The sequence below is a fragment of the Rosa rugosa genome, chromosome 7 (assembly GCF_958449725.1).
Source record: "Rosa rugosa chromosome 7, drRosRugo1.1, whole genome shotgun sequence".
NCBI lineage: Eukaryota > Viridiplantae > Streptophyta > Magnoliopsida > Rosales > Rosaceae > Rosa > Rosa rugosa.
The window spans coordinates 21,118,475-21,135,373 of NC_084826.1; the positions used below are offsets into that span (position 1 = coordinate 21,118,475).

The 16,899-nt window shown below is 39.5% G+C and overlaps 1 long non-coding RNA gene across 2 annotated transcripts; it reads left to right on the forward strand.

The window, feature by feature from the left end:
* Positions 1-8,403: 8,403 nt before the first annotated feature.
* On the forward strand, positions 8,404-10,497 carry LOC133719716 (uncharacterized). Of its 2 annotated transcripts, none has more exons than XR_009851403.1 (5): positions 8,404-8,822; positions 8,909-8,973; positions 9,800-9,968; positions 10,055-10,181; positions 10,323-10,497. It is a non-coding gene; the product is annotated as an uncharacterized LOC133719716 (long non-coding RNA). The 2 variants fall into 2 exon arrangements; XR_009851402.1 differs by having other exon boundaries at positions 9,805-9,968.
* The last annotated feature ends 6,402 nt before the right edge of the window (positions 10,498-16,899 follow it).

The window sequence follows — 16,899 nt, forward strand, 5'->3', positions numbered from 1 at the left end:
CTAATAGACGTCTATTGGCCCCCAATAGACGACTATCAGCCATGTATTGCCCCCGAGTAGACGTCTATTGCCCCTCAATAGACGTTTAGATTAGCAAAATGGTAATTAATCTTCCTAAAACTACACAAATAAAACTTTGATTAAAGAAAAAAAATGAGGAGATTACATCAATTCAAAACGTCTATTGCCCCCCAATAGACGACTATTAGCCATGTATTGCCCCCTAATAGACGTCTATTGCCCTCCAATAGAACTTTCGGTAGCTGAAATGAGAATTTATATTCCTAAAATTAGACAAATAAAACTTTGATTAAAGAAAAAAACGAAGAGATTATATTAATTGAAAAGCGCCTATTGCCCCCCAATAGACGTCTACTGCCCCCAATAGACATTCAAAAAAAAAAAATTCACTTTCTGTCTGCCCCATCACTTTAAAAAAAAAAAAAAAAAAAAAAAAAAAAAAAAAAACTGCTTTGGGCACCCAAGTCAAGAGCGCGACCAAGACCACCGGATCGAAGCACCTCTGGAGCTCGCCGCTGACTTCTCTCACCTCTCCGAATCTCCAGTCCTCGTCGGAGTTGCGAAGAGCCGCGCTGCAGGTGAAGCAAGGGAGCGGGCGAGCTGCGCCGGATCTGGGGAACACGCCGGCATGGAGCTGGTGACGTTGGAATGGTCTGAAAAACGAAGCAGCCTGAATTAGATTCGATTCGAGCTTATGGTTGCAGCGAAAAAGCCGACATTGAGCTGGTGAGGTTGCCGGAATTCGTTCATGGTGGTTGAGATAGGAAGTTGAATCGGAGAAGATTGATGGAGGAAGTCGGCGAGCTCGTCGGTGAATGAACCTCGATCAACATCTGCTGGATCTGCTTGGAGATTGGAAGTTGAATCGGAGAAGATCGATGGAGGAAATCGGCGACATCGCTCCAGTCAGTCGGCGCCGGAAGTAGAGAGAGAGAGAGAGAGTCGACGTCTGGGGAGAGAGAGAATGAGCGGCAGTTCTTGTAATTCATTAATTGAGTTAAGGGTATAATGATAATTTGCCGTCAAATTGTGTATGTGGAAATAAAAATCTGTTGCTGGGGTAAGTGAGATAATTTTTGTTCATTTTGGTGCTTTTGGTCAAGAACCCTTCCAATTTTCCTTTTTTGGAAATCTCTTTCTCTCTATTTCCTCTCTCGGCTGAAACCCTCATTATCCAAGTTTTTTGACTGACCCGACCCGTACCCGAGTTTTCCAGCTATCTCCGGCGATCTCAGATGACGACACTGGCCCAAATCGACTCAGACTTGTGTCGCCGTCCTCCCTACGGTGGTGGCTTACTCCGATTTCCACCCATGGCGGCGCATAGAGGCAGAAAAGCTTGGTGCAATCGGATCCGACCGGAAATCCCAACTCCGGTGACGACAGGGCTTGAAACCAAGCTTGTTCTTCTCATGGGAGCTTCTTCTTTCAATCAATGGTGGTTGTTGTGGACGATTTTCACCCGAAAAGAGTCAACTCAAGGTGAACAGTATTTTCTTAGCTTGTGAAGGCGATCGGCGGCGATCTAGGCCGAGTTGGCTTGAACCCCAGGTATTAAAGTTGCTATACTTGGTATCAGTGTTCTAAAACGCTCTAGGCGCTAGAAGGTGAGTGGCCACTGCGATTAAAGGGTAGTCGCTCAAAAAATCGCTTTTTAAGTTAGTCGTACACCTAGATGAGCTTGACGGGCGCCTAGGCGTTCTGGGCGGGCATGGCGGCTAGGCGGGTCGGCAAATCCATCTATCTCACCTCAAATCTCGCCGCCTCTCTCTCTTCAGATCTAGTGGCATTCAAGGCTCTGGGCTGCCAATCTGACTCTAACATCTCTCACTCTCTCTTTCTACTCGAATACTCGGTCACTTTCTTTCTCTCTCCCCCCGTAAGTTCTCTCTTGGTATTGATTTTGTTTATCTGATAAACCGTTGCACTGATGTTCTCTCTCTCTTCGTGTCGCACTGATGTTTATCTCAGTGGATTTGGTTTGGATTAAAAGAATGGTGGGGGTGAGTTGTTGAGAATCATGAGCTAGGTCTGGGCTTGTGCTAGTGGCAGAGAAGAAATACTGGGACTCTAGAAGAGATGAATTCGAAGTTGGTTAATAAAAGATAAGATCAAATAAAAGAGAGCTTGAATTTTCTGGTTAGTTAAGGAGCCACGTGCTGCTCCATTTTGACAAGCTTAGCTTAACATAAATAATAAAATTATTTTTCTTAATCTTGCCAACCATACAGTAATTACTAATTAGCTAGAGTTCTGATTTTTTATTTTGGGTTAATTAATGCCTTCCTTATGTTTTTTTAAAAACCGCAAGTTTATTAATCTTTTTAAGTATTTATATGTTAATTAAATATATATAAAAGCTATAAAATAAAATTAAAATTAAAAAATACAAAACCGCCTAGGCGTCTGGGCGCTAGTCTCCTAACCACCGCTCGACTAGCGCCTAGCGATTTTTAGAACATTGCTTGGTATTCTTGACATTTTGGACGGTTGGATTGAGGTAGTTTTGAGTTTGGTCCGGCGGTGCATGTGCAACCGCCTGTGGCGGTGCTTGGCGGCGATTCCGACCACGTTAGGGATAGTTTCTGGTTCTCTATACGATCTACTCGTCGATACGAGCATTTCGATATATAAAATGTAATCTTTGGAGATCGTATGAATATGTTAGGGTTTTTAGTGATTTCGATTCACTCGGTTTTTGATCAGTGAGGATCCGATTGTTCAATCGACTTGTAGGTTTGACATATCGATCGTAGAAGTATTACGGAGACTTTGGGTGGTCTCGAATGAGGTTTCGCCTCGATTGGCGTTACTTAAGGGTTTTAGTTCAATTGGGGGATTCGAACTTTAATCGCTTGTTCTGAATTTAGATGCTTTCGTACCACAAGTGGTATTAAGATGTGACGTTGATGTGATTAGGTACGTTGGAAGTGTGTTGAGAGGATTGTGGAGATTAGTGCTTATCTCGGTTCGTGTGTGAAGACGTAGCAGGATTCAGAGGTGAGTAATCTCACAGTGTTCATTTACGAACGGGTTTACCTTATTGTTCTGGAAGTTATTTATTTAACTGCAAACTATAGTTGGTATTAACGGCATTCTTGAGTGAATGACCACATATATATATATATATATATATATACAACGTTTCTTGGGTGCGGACGTTCGTACCTAAGGATTAGGTACGGATTTCCCATTTTTCCCCACTTTCCGATCATAGTTTCACATCTTAACCGTTCAGTTTTTAGGTCCTAATGTATAGATCATCCTTATAAAATTTCAGCAAATTGGTGATCGTTAAGGCATTCAAAACTGCAATTTACAACAATGAATACGAACGGTTCCGAATCTGTTGAACAGGAACCATTCGTATTCATTGTTGTAAATTGCAATTTTGAATGCCTTAACGATCACCAATTTGTTGAAATTTTATAAGGATGATCTATACATTAGGACCTAAAAACTGAACGGTTAAGATGTGAAACTATGATCGGAAAGTGAGGAAAAATGAGAAATCCGTACCTAATCCTTAGGTATATATATATATATATATATATATATATATATATATATATATACAGCGCTTCTCCGGTGCGGACGTCCGCACTTTTTGCTTAGGTGCGGATTTCCGGTTTTGACCCACTTTCCGATCACATTTTCACATCTTAGCCGTTCAGTTTTTAGGTCATAATGTATAGATCGCCTCTACAAAAATTCAGCCAATTTGGTGATCGTTAAGGCATCCAAAACTGCAATTTACCATTATAAATACGAACGGTTCCGGTTCAACAGATTTGGTCCGTTCGTGTAAATTGCAATTTTGGATGCCTTAACGATCATCAAATTGGCTGAAATTTTGTAGAGATGATCTATACATTAGGATCTAAAAACGGAACGGCTAAGATGTAAAAATGTGATCGAAAAGTGGGTCAAAACTGGAAATCCGCACATTTTTCTTCGGTGCGGATATCCGCACCTGAGCAAACTTATATATATATATATTTACGTGAAATATATATGTGTTGGTAGTTTTGTTAAGATGAAAGCAATATTTGTGATAGGGTTCATATTATTGTTTTTAGGGTTGACTTTTCGGAAAACAATATATTGTGAAAAGTGTGGATTTCTATTGTTTTGAAAAATGTTGAGAATTGTTGAACATTTTTAGGTCACAAGTGACTTATTTAAATGTGGGTTATTGTACCGGGAGTAATTGATCAATTACCAGGAATCTTTTACTTTAGATTCGGGTAACATTTTGGGTCCATCGTGACTTGCTTAATGTTTTGTCTTTGTACCGCGAGTAATTGATAGGGATCAATTATGGGGAATCTTTTATCTTAGATTCAAGTAACATTTTGGGTTCAGTGCGACTTGCTTAATGTTTTGGTCTTTGTGGCTGGAATAATTGATAGGGATCAATTACGGGGAATCTGTTGTTTTAGATTCGGGTAACATTTTGGGTCTATTGTGACTTGCTTAACGTTTTGGTCTTTGTACCTGGAGTAATTGATAGGGATCAATTACGGGGAATCTTTTATTGTAGATTCGGGTAACATTTTGGGTCCAATGCGACTTGCTTAATGTTTTGGTATTTATACCGGGGATCCAAAACCTTGAGGGTTGAGGATCAATGTTTTAGATCGGGGATCACCTACAGTGATCGGTAGGCCTGGGCATATGTCGGGCCGGGTTGGTTTAAGGCCCAAACCGACCCCGACCCGAAGTTGTCGGTTGTGGAATTTTTAGGACCGAAACCGGATCTAGAATGTAATGGGTCGAATTTTTGGTTGGGCCGACCATTCAGGTCAGCCCGGTTCGGTTTCGGGTTGGATCGTTTTAGAGTTTTTGGCCCATTTTTGTGGACCAATTCATCAATATTCAAGTTTCCCTGCTTTGTAAGACCTCTTTGGGGGCCATTCTGAAGGCCCAATTCTAAACACCTAAACTTTCAACAGAAATCAAACATTCAAAAATCAAAAGTTCAAAACGCAGCAGCAAGACAAATTATCAAAGTGCAACAACCTAGTTAAAGACTAAAAGTGCAGCAACCTAATAGTTCAATACTAGTACTACTTAGTTACAGACCAATATAAATCCATCAACCATACTAATAACAGTCCACCATCAGTTTCAGACTTTCAGTCTCAATAAAAGTACATCACCAACAACAAACAAAAGTCTTTGATTGACGCAAATAAAAATGCAGTAACTTAAAGTCTTCAACAAGCAGCTTCTTTCACCATCACATAGTCTCTTCGGGTAGATCACCAACATTCGTTGCACCAGAATATGCATCATATTAATAATATCAAATTTCAAGTTTTCAAGAACAAAACAGAAGTAATTTACATGCTTCCATCTTTTCCAGCTCGGCGTACTGCTCCATTATCTACCGACGAACAGTAATTTAAACTGTGGCTGACAACTCTTCATGAAATCAATGAATCCCTACCCTTCAACAAAACTAAAGGGCAGTTCATCCCTAATTACCATCCTAGCACAAGCAAGCCTCGCCACATCATTATCAAAAGATCGTGCAATTAACTTCCCACCATTATCTACCGAATCAAACACTAAATTTTTCTGTTTTTTAGCGGGAATGTAAAGGGGACACTTCTTACATTGATATAACATATGAGTTCTCATCGAACTCCTGCCATTAGACTTCGTGTGGTAGAAGTAAGTCTGCGGACAGTAGTTGCATTTGGCCCTCGCCTTCACCATCTTCGAACCATCAGGATTCAGCAGCTGAGTGAAGTGCTCCCATGCAATACTTTCGTTCTTCCTCTTCGTAGCAGACTGAACCGGAGGCACATCTGAAGAAGGGGTGCAGCGCTAGTAGGAGGTAGAAGCGCAGGGGGAACTGTGGCACTAGATGAAGTCGTATTAGCAGCAATAGTGCCAATGCTGCTCCCAGTGACTTCAGTCCCGACAGGCGGTGGTTGACCTTCAATTGATTCATCCATCATCGACAATTCTGCAAGTAAATCAGTAGATTAGTTCCAAATCAAACAAATGAAGACCATTCAGTATCTCTTATTCGATGTTATGCTAAATTATATCCCGAGGTGCACAACATATAAACTAAACAAATGAAGAAAAGGTCCAGATAAACAACTGGACCAGACAAGTGAACAAAGTGGTAAAGCTGCAAAAAATGGGCTGTATTTGATATTTTTTCCAGTGAATAGATGTAGCAGCAGCAAACTATCAAAGCATTTTAAAATCCCCAAACTAACATAAACACTCAAACAGTTTACCCAGAATCCCCATATTACAGTGATTATTGATTACTCCTCATATCCTAATCCTAAAGGCCCTAATCTGAGAATCAAAGCAACATATGCAAACGTGACAGAAATCCCTAACAACAGAGCTCCAAATCCATACATAGAACCATAAATCCCTAAAATCAAAACCCAACAAACAGAAAATTGAAAGAAAAAAAAAAAAAAATCTTTTCTTATTGTGAGTGAAATATTCGACTCACTGAGAGGTTGAGAGAGTGAGAGAGAAGTGAGGCTGCGAGCGGAGAGACTAGAGAGTGGCAAAGTGTTGTGGTTCAGCCCGGAAGAGAGTGCGGCAGATCGGAGACTTTAGGGTTTGAGGGTGAGTTTGAGAGTGAGAGGATGAGAGCGGCAGATCGGGTTTGAGAGGGTTAGAGACTTAGAGTGGCTGAGTGGGGAAGTGGGGATCGATCCCTTTAGGGTTTTCTTTAAATATGGATGATCAGGTGCGAAAGGGTGTAGGGAAATATCAGTGTTCCAGTCCTAGAAACCAATGAAATGAAGACAGGTATAAAATATATATATATATATATATATATATATATATATATATATAATATAATCCTTCGGTTCGGTCCGGTTTTAACCGGTCGATCCACCATATAAAACTGAGACCGACCGGTTCTGTAAATTTTCGGTCATAATTAACCAAACCGGAAAAACCGGTCTGGTTCGGTCGGTTTTCAGCCTTAGTTCAGTTTTTTGCCCACCCCTAGTGATCGGGGGTCACGAATGTGACCATGGCATGTTATTGGAACCACACCTTGGCCGGGTTAGTGGTTACGATCAATTAGAGCTTTAGTTTGTCTGTCGGGATTTTAATTGTATCTTATGGGGGTAATAGTTGAGATTACTTGGGACTCATAAGTACGGGTTTGAAAGAGAGTCTCGAGAGTATTATTTCTTTTATTATCCATGGGGGACTTTGGGTTTCATATTCATTTTATTGGGTGATCAAATGATATGATTTGTCACTGAGTGACACGTGTTTTCTTTTGAGAAAAGGATGTTGAGTTTTGGAAAAGTAAACAATGCGTGAGTTGATTTTGTGAGTTGTTTCCTCAAGTTGATTTGAGTAGATTTATCGCGATTTGTGGAGTTGCTTCCTCAAGTAGATTTGAGTGGATTTATCACGGATTATGTGATTTTGTGATTCGCTTTTAAGCGTGAAAATGATTTCAAACATTACTTGAAGTGGTTTTGTTTTGAACTATGATCGTGAAATTGAATGCTGATTTGATGTTTGAGCATATATTGTCACGAGTGGGTTTTGCTGATGCATGCTATTGATTAATGCAACATTGATAGTTGATGCTGTGATATATGCTTATTAACTGTTAGGTTGAGAGGACTTAAGCTTGTGTTTCTGTTGTTGGTTTTTTAGTTTACTCATACAAGCTTGCAAAAGCTTACCAGGTTTGTGGTTGCAACCCGGTGCACTTTTCCATGGTGTAGGGGTTTATTCTACAGGTTAGACTGAGCGTGATTGAAGCCGTAGAACTTCCTTGCCATTGCAGTGGTAGGTTTATTTCCTAATTGTACTACGCACTTATTAGTCATCCGCTGTGTAAAGAGTGTAGTGTGTGCAGTTACTTATTGAATTGACGTTTTCAGTTTAATTTGTAAACTTTGCTTAATGTAATATGTGACTATAAAGAATGAGTATGTATTCACAATGTGGGTTCGGGTCATCATTGATAGCTTTGTTTAAAGGAAAAATTTCACAGCTATTTAGTATTGGTGTCCGAACCATCACGCCCGGTGCTTTCACTACTAGAATTTTGCTCTTAGATATTACGACAATAATTAGATCGGTGAGGAATTCACGCGATGTAAAAAAACGTCATTAACATCGATTCCTCAAATACCGATTTGTATGCATATAACTGACATCATTTTTTACTGTTGACTGATGTCTATATTTTGATTCCAAAATTTTTGAAAAACGCGGAAAGACTAACTTACAAAATTTCGTACACGCGGGGAACAAAATTTTCCCACTTTACTTCACTCAATCTCTCTCTCTCTCTCGCCCTTCCCCGAAACTTACCTCTCTTCCTCTCTCGCCCTCTCTCTCTCTCCCCCCCCATCCCAATCTTTGTGGCTCATCTCGGAGGTGCAGCCTGGCGTTGACTCGTCGGAGGTAGGCGAAGAAGATGGTGACTACGGTGAGCCCACTCCGGTGGTTGGAGATCGTGACGGAGGAGAGAGAGTCCTCCAGATCCACTTTCTCTCTCCTCCACAAATCTGAGTTCTTATTTCCTTTCTGTTCAACACCCAACCTCCTCATCCATCTCCGAACAGCACCGAACCATCCTCTTCTTCCTTCTCCTCCTCCGACCAGAACCCGACCCTTCTCCGCCTCTGACCAGCACCCGGCTAAGAACGAAGAGGAGAGAGAGGTCGGGTGCGAGGGGTTAGGGCTCAAACATGGTGGATGTTCCAGAGTTCAAGGCCCCCGTTTCGGAGACGAATCGGAGCAACTCCGAAAGAAGTGTGCTTCGGGTTTCCGAGGTAATTTGAATCTTTTCAGTTTATATTGATATTGAAATTATTGGTTTTAGGCCCTCTAATCTCCTCAATCGATTCCCTTTCTTCAGCTGCAAACCAAACCAATTAGTATTGGTTTCAGGCGATTATGCGAACGCTATAGAGAGTTAAACTGGTGAGTTTCTCTTCTTTTGTTTGGTTAATTTGATTTTGTTCTGGAATTTGATTTATATGCACGAAGGAGTGTGATTTGGGTTCAATTGGATAACGATTGCTGCAAGTGAGTTTGATTTTCTCTTCTTCTTTTTTGGGGTAAATTGGCTAGCTGTGTTTGAAAATTTGTGTGGAGTTATTACAGCTGTGTTTGTGAGATTTCTTCATAGAGTTGAAAAGTAAGAATGTGAAGAGGAGTGAGATATATATGAAACTTTTGGTTGTTTTATTTTTTTATTTTTTAGAGAGGGTCTCTTGATTGTATATCTGCTTTGACATGTATGTTCCTGCTGCATTTTATGTTGTGCTTTTCTTCTAGCTGCTTGTGTTTTGCTTGGAAGAATATGAAAGAGAGTGAATCATGCATGTTTGCTTCAAAATGTACAAATTTGAAACTGAAATATCTGAAGGGAATGTGAAAACATGAGTAGAGCGTCGCCTAGTATTGATTTGAAACTGAGTTTGATCAGAAACATGCTGAAATGAATTTTGAGCAGCACTATCAAAAGGACAGATTCATCTTTCCGTCATGCTGGAGTAGTTTAGAATTTAAAGTTGTTTCCTAGAATTTAAAGTTGTTTCCTTGTGCAAGAAAAACCAGCCTTCGTCATTTCAGACAGAGGAAAGTAAATGGTTTCTTATCCACATGATTAGGACTTTCAAGTGTCAAATATTGAACCAAAGCTGATAGAAAATTGTATTTGCCCCTATTTTGGTGAAAATGTTCTTTTCTTTTCTGGTTGTCTGCTTTCTTATGGACGTAATACAATTTTTTGTTATGTTTGAAGAGCAGGACCAATAATATCATGCAAAGTAATAGTAACTACTGCAGCCTCTTCCGTTTCAATCATAGCTGAGTAATTGGTGATTATTTCTCTGTTTTGGTGGTAAACAAATGCCTCGATACAAAGATGAGCCTCCTGCTATTCGTGTTTACACAGTCTGTGACGAATCAAGGTCTCTATTGGTGTTTTTTTTTTTTTTCTGTTCCAGTTTGTATAAATTTGTTTTCGACATCTTATTGATCTAATTATTTGTGGCAGATATTTGATAGTGAGGAATGTTCCATCTTAAGGCAGGGTTTATAATTGTCGAGCTCTTACTTACAGGCAAGACGTCAAGGCAAGAGATATTGAAGAGTATAAAAAGCGCAAGCTTCCAACGCACCAGGTATATTATCCTCCTGATATCTAAAGAGATCTGTCAAAATTCTTGATTCTCATTTCTCACTTTTATTACATTTATTCTTTATATGTATATCTATGAAACATTGAAACTAGTTCTCAACTCATTGGCACATATTTTTGCTAGGTTCATTGGCAGCTACACCAAGGACTGGAAACTCAAGTTACAAGTATTTTTATCTTATAACAAAGTGCTATTTTTTTCCTTTTTCGTTTTACTGTATCTACAAACCGTTTTTGTCTTCATATGGTTTATTTAGAAACTTCAATCTTGTTCTTTTCTTTTGCTGTTGTATATGGAGAAGTTTGGGCCATACGTCCCCTTCTCCCTACTCTTTGTACTCTTTTTATCAATAGTATTAATGAGAATTTTCTTTTGCTTACCACTGGTATTCTCATTGTGAAACTTCTCTAGCAAAGAAACTGATTTAGTAATCACTTCTAAAATAGAAATTGAAGCAAAAACAACGAAAACACAACAACTTGAAATAACAAACTGATGTTATAAATGACAAAGGACATCAGTTCTATCTATAGAACTTATGTCTAATACTGATATATAAATCAATTTCTTATGTAAAACGATGTCATAGTAGGAAACAAAATCAGTTTTTTTATAAATCAAACGATGTCTAGAGTCATTTTATACATCGGGAGCTTATAAGAAACTGATGTCTAGAGTCATTTTTAACATCGGCTAAAAACCGATGTCTGGGATTTCCCGATCTTTAACATCACCCACTAAGACATCGGTACATTTTTTTTAACATCGGTTTCTGGCCGATGTTAAAGGCAAAAATTCTAGTAGTAATTTGTATTTGATGTAATTGTATTATTATTTGTGTTTGAAATTTGGGGCGTGACACATGTTCTCAATCCACTGATCGGCCAACATGTAATCTGTACCTCCCTGAAATGCGACTTCTCCCAGTTTAGTAACCTCTCTAGCCAACCTAGATAGGCGAGTTGCTTCAACCACCCCAACAACAGGCGGAACAAGCTGCACAACCTGTGGTACCTCTACCTCCTCCTCCTCCTCCTCCTGATAGAACTCCTCCATAGGAGGGACCCTGCCTCTACCTCTAGCTCTACTCCCTCCTCGAGGTCTACCTCGACCCCTAGCCTTGCCTCTCGGAGGGTCCATCACCTAAGAAGCATAGCAACACTTGGTTAATACTTGTATAAAACTTAAACACAAGTCTAAGTCAAATACGAAGGCCATATTAACCAAGACACTAATACATGGAGGATACACTTTCATAAACAAAATCTCCTAAGTCTAGCAAGAGTTCAATCTAGAGGTTCCCATTCCTCAAAAGACTATAACTTAAAAGAAGCTACACAAAGCTCCTACCCTTCTCCTACAGAGCTGACCTATGCTCTGACGACTTAACATTCAAAACAACACCTAACACTCCCACATACCCAATGACTATATCAATACCGAAGAATATATGATGGGGATCCGTTGCAGACGGGTCATCACTCGAGTAGTACTGATTATCACCAAGTATGTACCTTATGCTCTGATACCAAATTGTCACACCCCGATTTTCAAACACAATTAACAATCAAAATAAAGAATAACAAAATGCACCTGGCGTGATGGTTCAGATATCAACACTAAATAACTGTAAAAATTTTCTTTTAACACAAGCAACTAAGATGTTCCGAATCCACAATTTGAATACAGACTCATTCTTTAAAGTCACATATTACATTATAGCAAGTTTACAAATTAAACTGAAACAACAATTCACGCACTACGCTCATTACACAGCGGAAGACGAACAAGTGCATAACAAAATTAGGTTACTAAACCTACCACTGCAACAACAATGAAGCTCGCTGCTTCAACCACGTTCACCCTAATCTGCAGGATAAACCCCTACACAATTGAATGGTGCATTGGGTTGCAACAACAAATCCGGTAAGCTTTTTAAGCTTGTTTGAGTAAACTCAACAAATCATAACAGAAAGCACATGCTTTAAATATCTGAACTTAACATCAATTAAGAAATAAAACACTCATGAACAATTTCACATCATCATCATGTCAATAACCCACTTCGTGATTAAAATCACTAACATATGATATCTCAACTTAAGATCCCAAACCACCAAACCCCAAGTCAACCGAGTATTAACACTTAAATCTCCTCTTGGAAGCAAATATCTATCCCCGCAGTGACATTGTGAAATCAATTAGAAATCTCACAACACAATCACTCAAATCCCCTTCATGTAATTAACATCTCAAAATTTTCTGAAAATTACCAATTTATAGTAAAATTTCCAAAAATAGAAATAACTTCCTCATGCAATCTCCGATTTACGCATGCAGCATGTCCACGAACTTGTATCGACACACTTTATGATTTTTATGAAGGTAGTTCTCGGAGAAACTCAAAGAATAAAAAGTCAACTCTTGACCCCTCGAAAATAAAACGTTTTGAGTAAATATTCGTCCGAAAAACTTTCACTTCACCGACAACTCAAGAAAGGACATAAGGAACACTTATTTCCAGAATTCACAAGAAACTATCCAGAGGATCCTAATTCTAGTCTGACTTATGTGTTCATAGCATTTACTATCTAGAGGTCGCTTGCAACCAATTTTTGTTACTAGCGACGTCCAATGTTCTAAAAAACGACCTTGGCGGCCGCCTAGGCGCTAGGCGTCCACCGACTGCCCCGATTAAGGGCTAGGCAACAAGGGAAATCATTTTGCAGTTGGGTGGGCGCTCAGGTGGTCTAGGCGGGCGCCTAGATGGCTTGGGCGGGCTGGGCGCTAGGCGGACTAACGCAAATCATAACCTCTCCACCAACCTCTCACCTCCCGCCGCTTCTCCTCCTCCTCATCTGAATCGCCGCCGTACATCTTCTTGTAATATCTTCTTTTGGATTTCTCCATTGAATCATCACTCAGCTTCTGGTCCAGCCAGTTCTCAAAGCCTGACTCGGAGTTGGTTTTTTCCGACAAATCGAACTCCGACCAGATAAGTTGTTATCTGGGCCGAGTTTGCTAGAGTGAGAGGTGCAACGGTGAGGGTGGTGGTCCAGTGAAGATTGAGTTAGGCGGTTGATGATCAGGTCGTATTGCAATGGGAATGGAATGGTGGTGGTTGAAAACTGTATATAGGGTCGCCGTGGGAGAGAGAGAAGGAGCTTGGTCTTCAGGTGTAGTGGGGCGAAGAAAGAGAAAAGAAACAGGGACTGATTTATCTATTGAAACTAGGGTTGTTACTTGGTTTGGTAATTACCAAACCGACCGAATACCAACCGATACTTTAGGTTTGGTAAACCGACTTTTTGGTAACCGAGACCGATAAAACCGAAATAAAAAATTACCGAAAAAGTTGGTTTGGTTTTGGTAAATACCGAATCTACCGATTATCTAAATATTAGCTTTATGTACTATGATTTTTAATGCACATATATGTATATTAAGAAATAAACATAAAAGTTTTCATAATAGTATGAACATTACTCAATATACTACATAATTAATAGTACATGTATTTTGAGTAACATAGTCCAAGATGGATAAATAACCTAGTTTTATTGAAAATAGATAAAATTTGATGTCATATATACAAAAGAAAGTTATGATTAGTAGATGAATATGAAGTTTACGGTTATAAAATTGAAAAACCTAATTTTGTTCATTCTAATTTATATTACAAAGAATTAGTTGTTCTAAAGTTGGTAATACCGAAAACCGAAATACCGAATTTGGTAGATATGATTAAAAAACGAAAATTTTGGTTGGTAATTGGTAGCTCAATTTTGAAACCGAAAGCTTTGGTTTTGAAGTTGGTAATACCATTAGTTGTTCTAAAGTTGGTAATACCGAAAACCGAAATACCGAATTTGGTAGATATGATTAAAAAACGAAAATTTTGGTTGGTAATTGGTAGCTCAATTTTGAAACCGAAAGCTTTGGTTTTGAAGTTGGTAATACCTATAACCGATTCGAACCGACCGAGTGACAGCCCTAATTGAAACCCAGCAAAGGCTATTTCAAGTTGACACTTTTGCTAAACCCAACAAACATGCATGTACTTGTAGTTTGACATATATACGTGTGGTTTGAACAAACCCACTGAAATTGTGACTTTATCTTAGGCTAATATTTAATGAATCTTTTCTCTATTTTAATTAATTAAAGGATTAAATACTTGTTACTCCTCATACTTTTCCCTGAAAAACAGTTTGGTCCATCGCCTTTTAAATTAAACTGAATAGTCATTATTCTCTCTAATTCTCATATAACAACTCCAAAATGATCCGAAAGGACTATTATGCCCCTTATTTTCTATTATTATTATTATTATTTTCTCTATTTTTTTTTAAATTTTCTCCCCTTTTTTTATACTCTCTCTCTCTCTCTCCCTCCCTCTCTCCCTCTCTCCTGGCCGCACGGTCTCTCTCTCTCCCTCGACCTCTCTTCTTCTTCTCTTCCTCTGCCATCACCGGAGACCACCACTTCCGACCACCATCTCACCAAAAACCTAAACTCTCCCTTTCTCTCTTCTCAGCCACGCGTCCTTCTCTCTCTCCCCTGACCTCTCGCTCCCTCTCTCTTCTTCTTCCCTCTGCAACTATCGGAGAACACCATCTCTAGCCACCATTTCATCACGCCGCCACCTCCAATCGATCCAACACCCAAATCCGACCCAAGCCCAAGCCTCACCATCGACATGCACCGCCTCCGGCCTCTACCCGCGACCACCCAAGGCTGCGACGTTGCTGCCTCTCAACCTCTATCGATTTCCGACCATCACCTCGCCATATCGACACCACCGTCAGACTCAACAAGCCCTAGAGAGCAAAACCCAGAAACCCCTCTGCCCGCCGACGCCTGACGAGGCTGTTCGAGCATCACCGGAGCTCTCGGTTCTGCAGGCCTTCGATTTCTAGTCTCCAGCTCGAATCGAGCTTCAACACCTCCATAAACGAAGTCGGAGCTACACTATCTTTCGAAACCCCAAACTCCCGACCTCCGATTCCGACCAGAGCCGCCGCACGAGCTTCACGCGCTGCCGCTGGTGCGTGGGAGAAGCTAGCTCCGCCGCTCATGGCTGCTGGAGCTTCAGACCGCCTCTATTAGGTAATCTTCGTATTTTTCCTTTGATTGGAGCTTCTGGGTTGACGAGAAATTGAATCCCTAATTGTGTTGTTTAATTTTGGATTGTGAGAGGGCTATGGATTTCTGCGTTTTTGGAAGTTTTGAGGGAGGAGGAGACTGCTGGGTCAGTTACGTTGATGTGAAGGAATGGTAAGAAACTTGAGACTTTGTTTTGGATATGGATTGGAGAATGGATGGTGGCCGGAAGTGGTGGTCTCCGGTGATGGCAGAGGAAGAGAAGAAGAAGAGAGGTCGAGGGAGAGAGTGAGACCGTGCGGCCAGGAGAGAGGGAGAGAGGGAGGGAGAGAGAGTATAAAAAAAGGGGAGAAAAATTAAAAAAATAGAAATAATAATAATAATAATAATAATAGAAAATGAGGGGCATAATAGTCCTTTCGGATCATTTTGGACTTGTTATATGAGAATTAGAGAGAATAAGGACTATTCAGTTTAATTTAAAAGGCGAGGGACCAAACTGTTTTTCAGGGAAAAGTATGAGGAGTAACGAGTATTTAATTAATTTTGAGATTTTAAATATTTCTATTTATATAATTATATGTTATAAAATAATTAAAAACCGCCTAGTCCCTGCCTAGGCCCCTAGGCGCTAGTCTCTAGGTCACCGTCCGACTAGCGCCTAGCGTTTTTTAAAATCTTAGCGACGTCTGATAGTTTGAGTTATTTGGTAAAGGTCAACCTCGATCGTGATAGTGTTCATTCCATATTGTCAACCTTCATGTTGTGGTTGTTGGGTCATCCATGTCACCCATGTTAGACACCTATTTTGCCCAAAGCTCTTCTTTATGCAATAAAAGTTTACTATATGCACATTAGCCGATTGTTTTTGTATCTTGTTTCAATTTATCCTTGTTTTGTTATAAAAATTAAAAGAATAAAATGGTTGACATGCATCTCTCATCATCTGGCTTGTTAAGTACTTATTGGTAACAAGTCTAACATGTTGACCATATAAATATATTTTCTTTTTATCGTTTTAATTTAAAATTAGTCGTCTTACTAGGTCTAAAAAAGAGGTGGGATACTTGAACATAAAAAAATTAAAAAAATTAAAAAAAAAATCCTACAGTACATTAATGTACCAATACATCAAGTAGCTAAATATGATATTATAAAGGTAGACCGACTCCATGAATAAATAGACTATCTTAAATTAGTCTACCTCTGTATCGATGTAGTCTATCTCTATATTAAATTAGTATACTTGATGTATAGTAGATAATCTCAAAAAAATAACTTAGAACACCCTATATATTTATTCTTTGATCCAATCAATCTTTCTTTATTTTAAGACTTTACTCCACCTAAACCTGTGTTGCAAGTTCCAACAAAACAGATCACATACACCTTTGTTGGTTTGCCAGGCTAGTGTTTCCAACTCCTAAATAATTAGTAGCTAACATATATACGAGGGTTTTCACTAAAAAGTTATGTCGGAAAAATAAATTTCAACAAATAGGAAAGAGAATTAGGCTCCTAATCTTAATTAATATGTTAGGTACATATGTATACTATGCTAATGTATGGGGGATGAAATCAGCTATCCTTATTATTC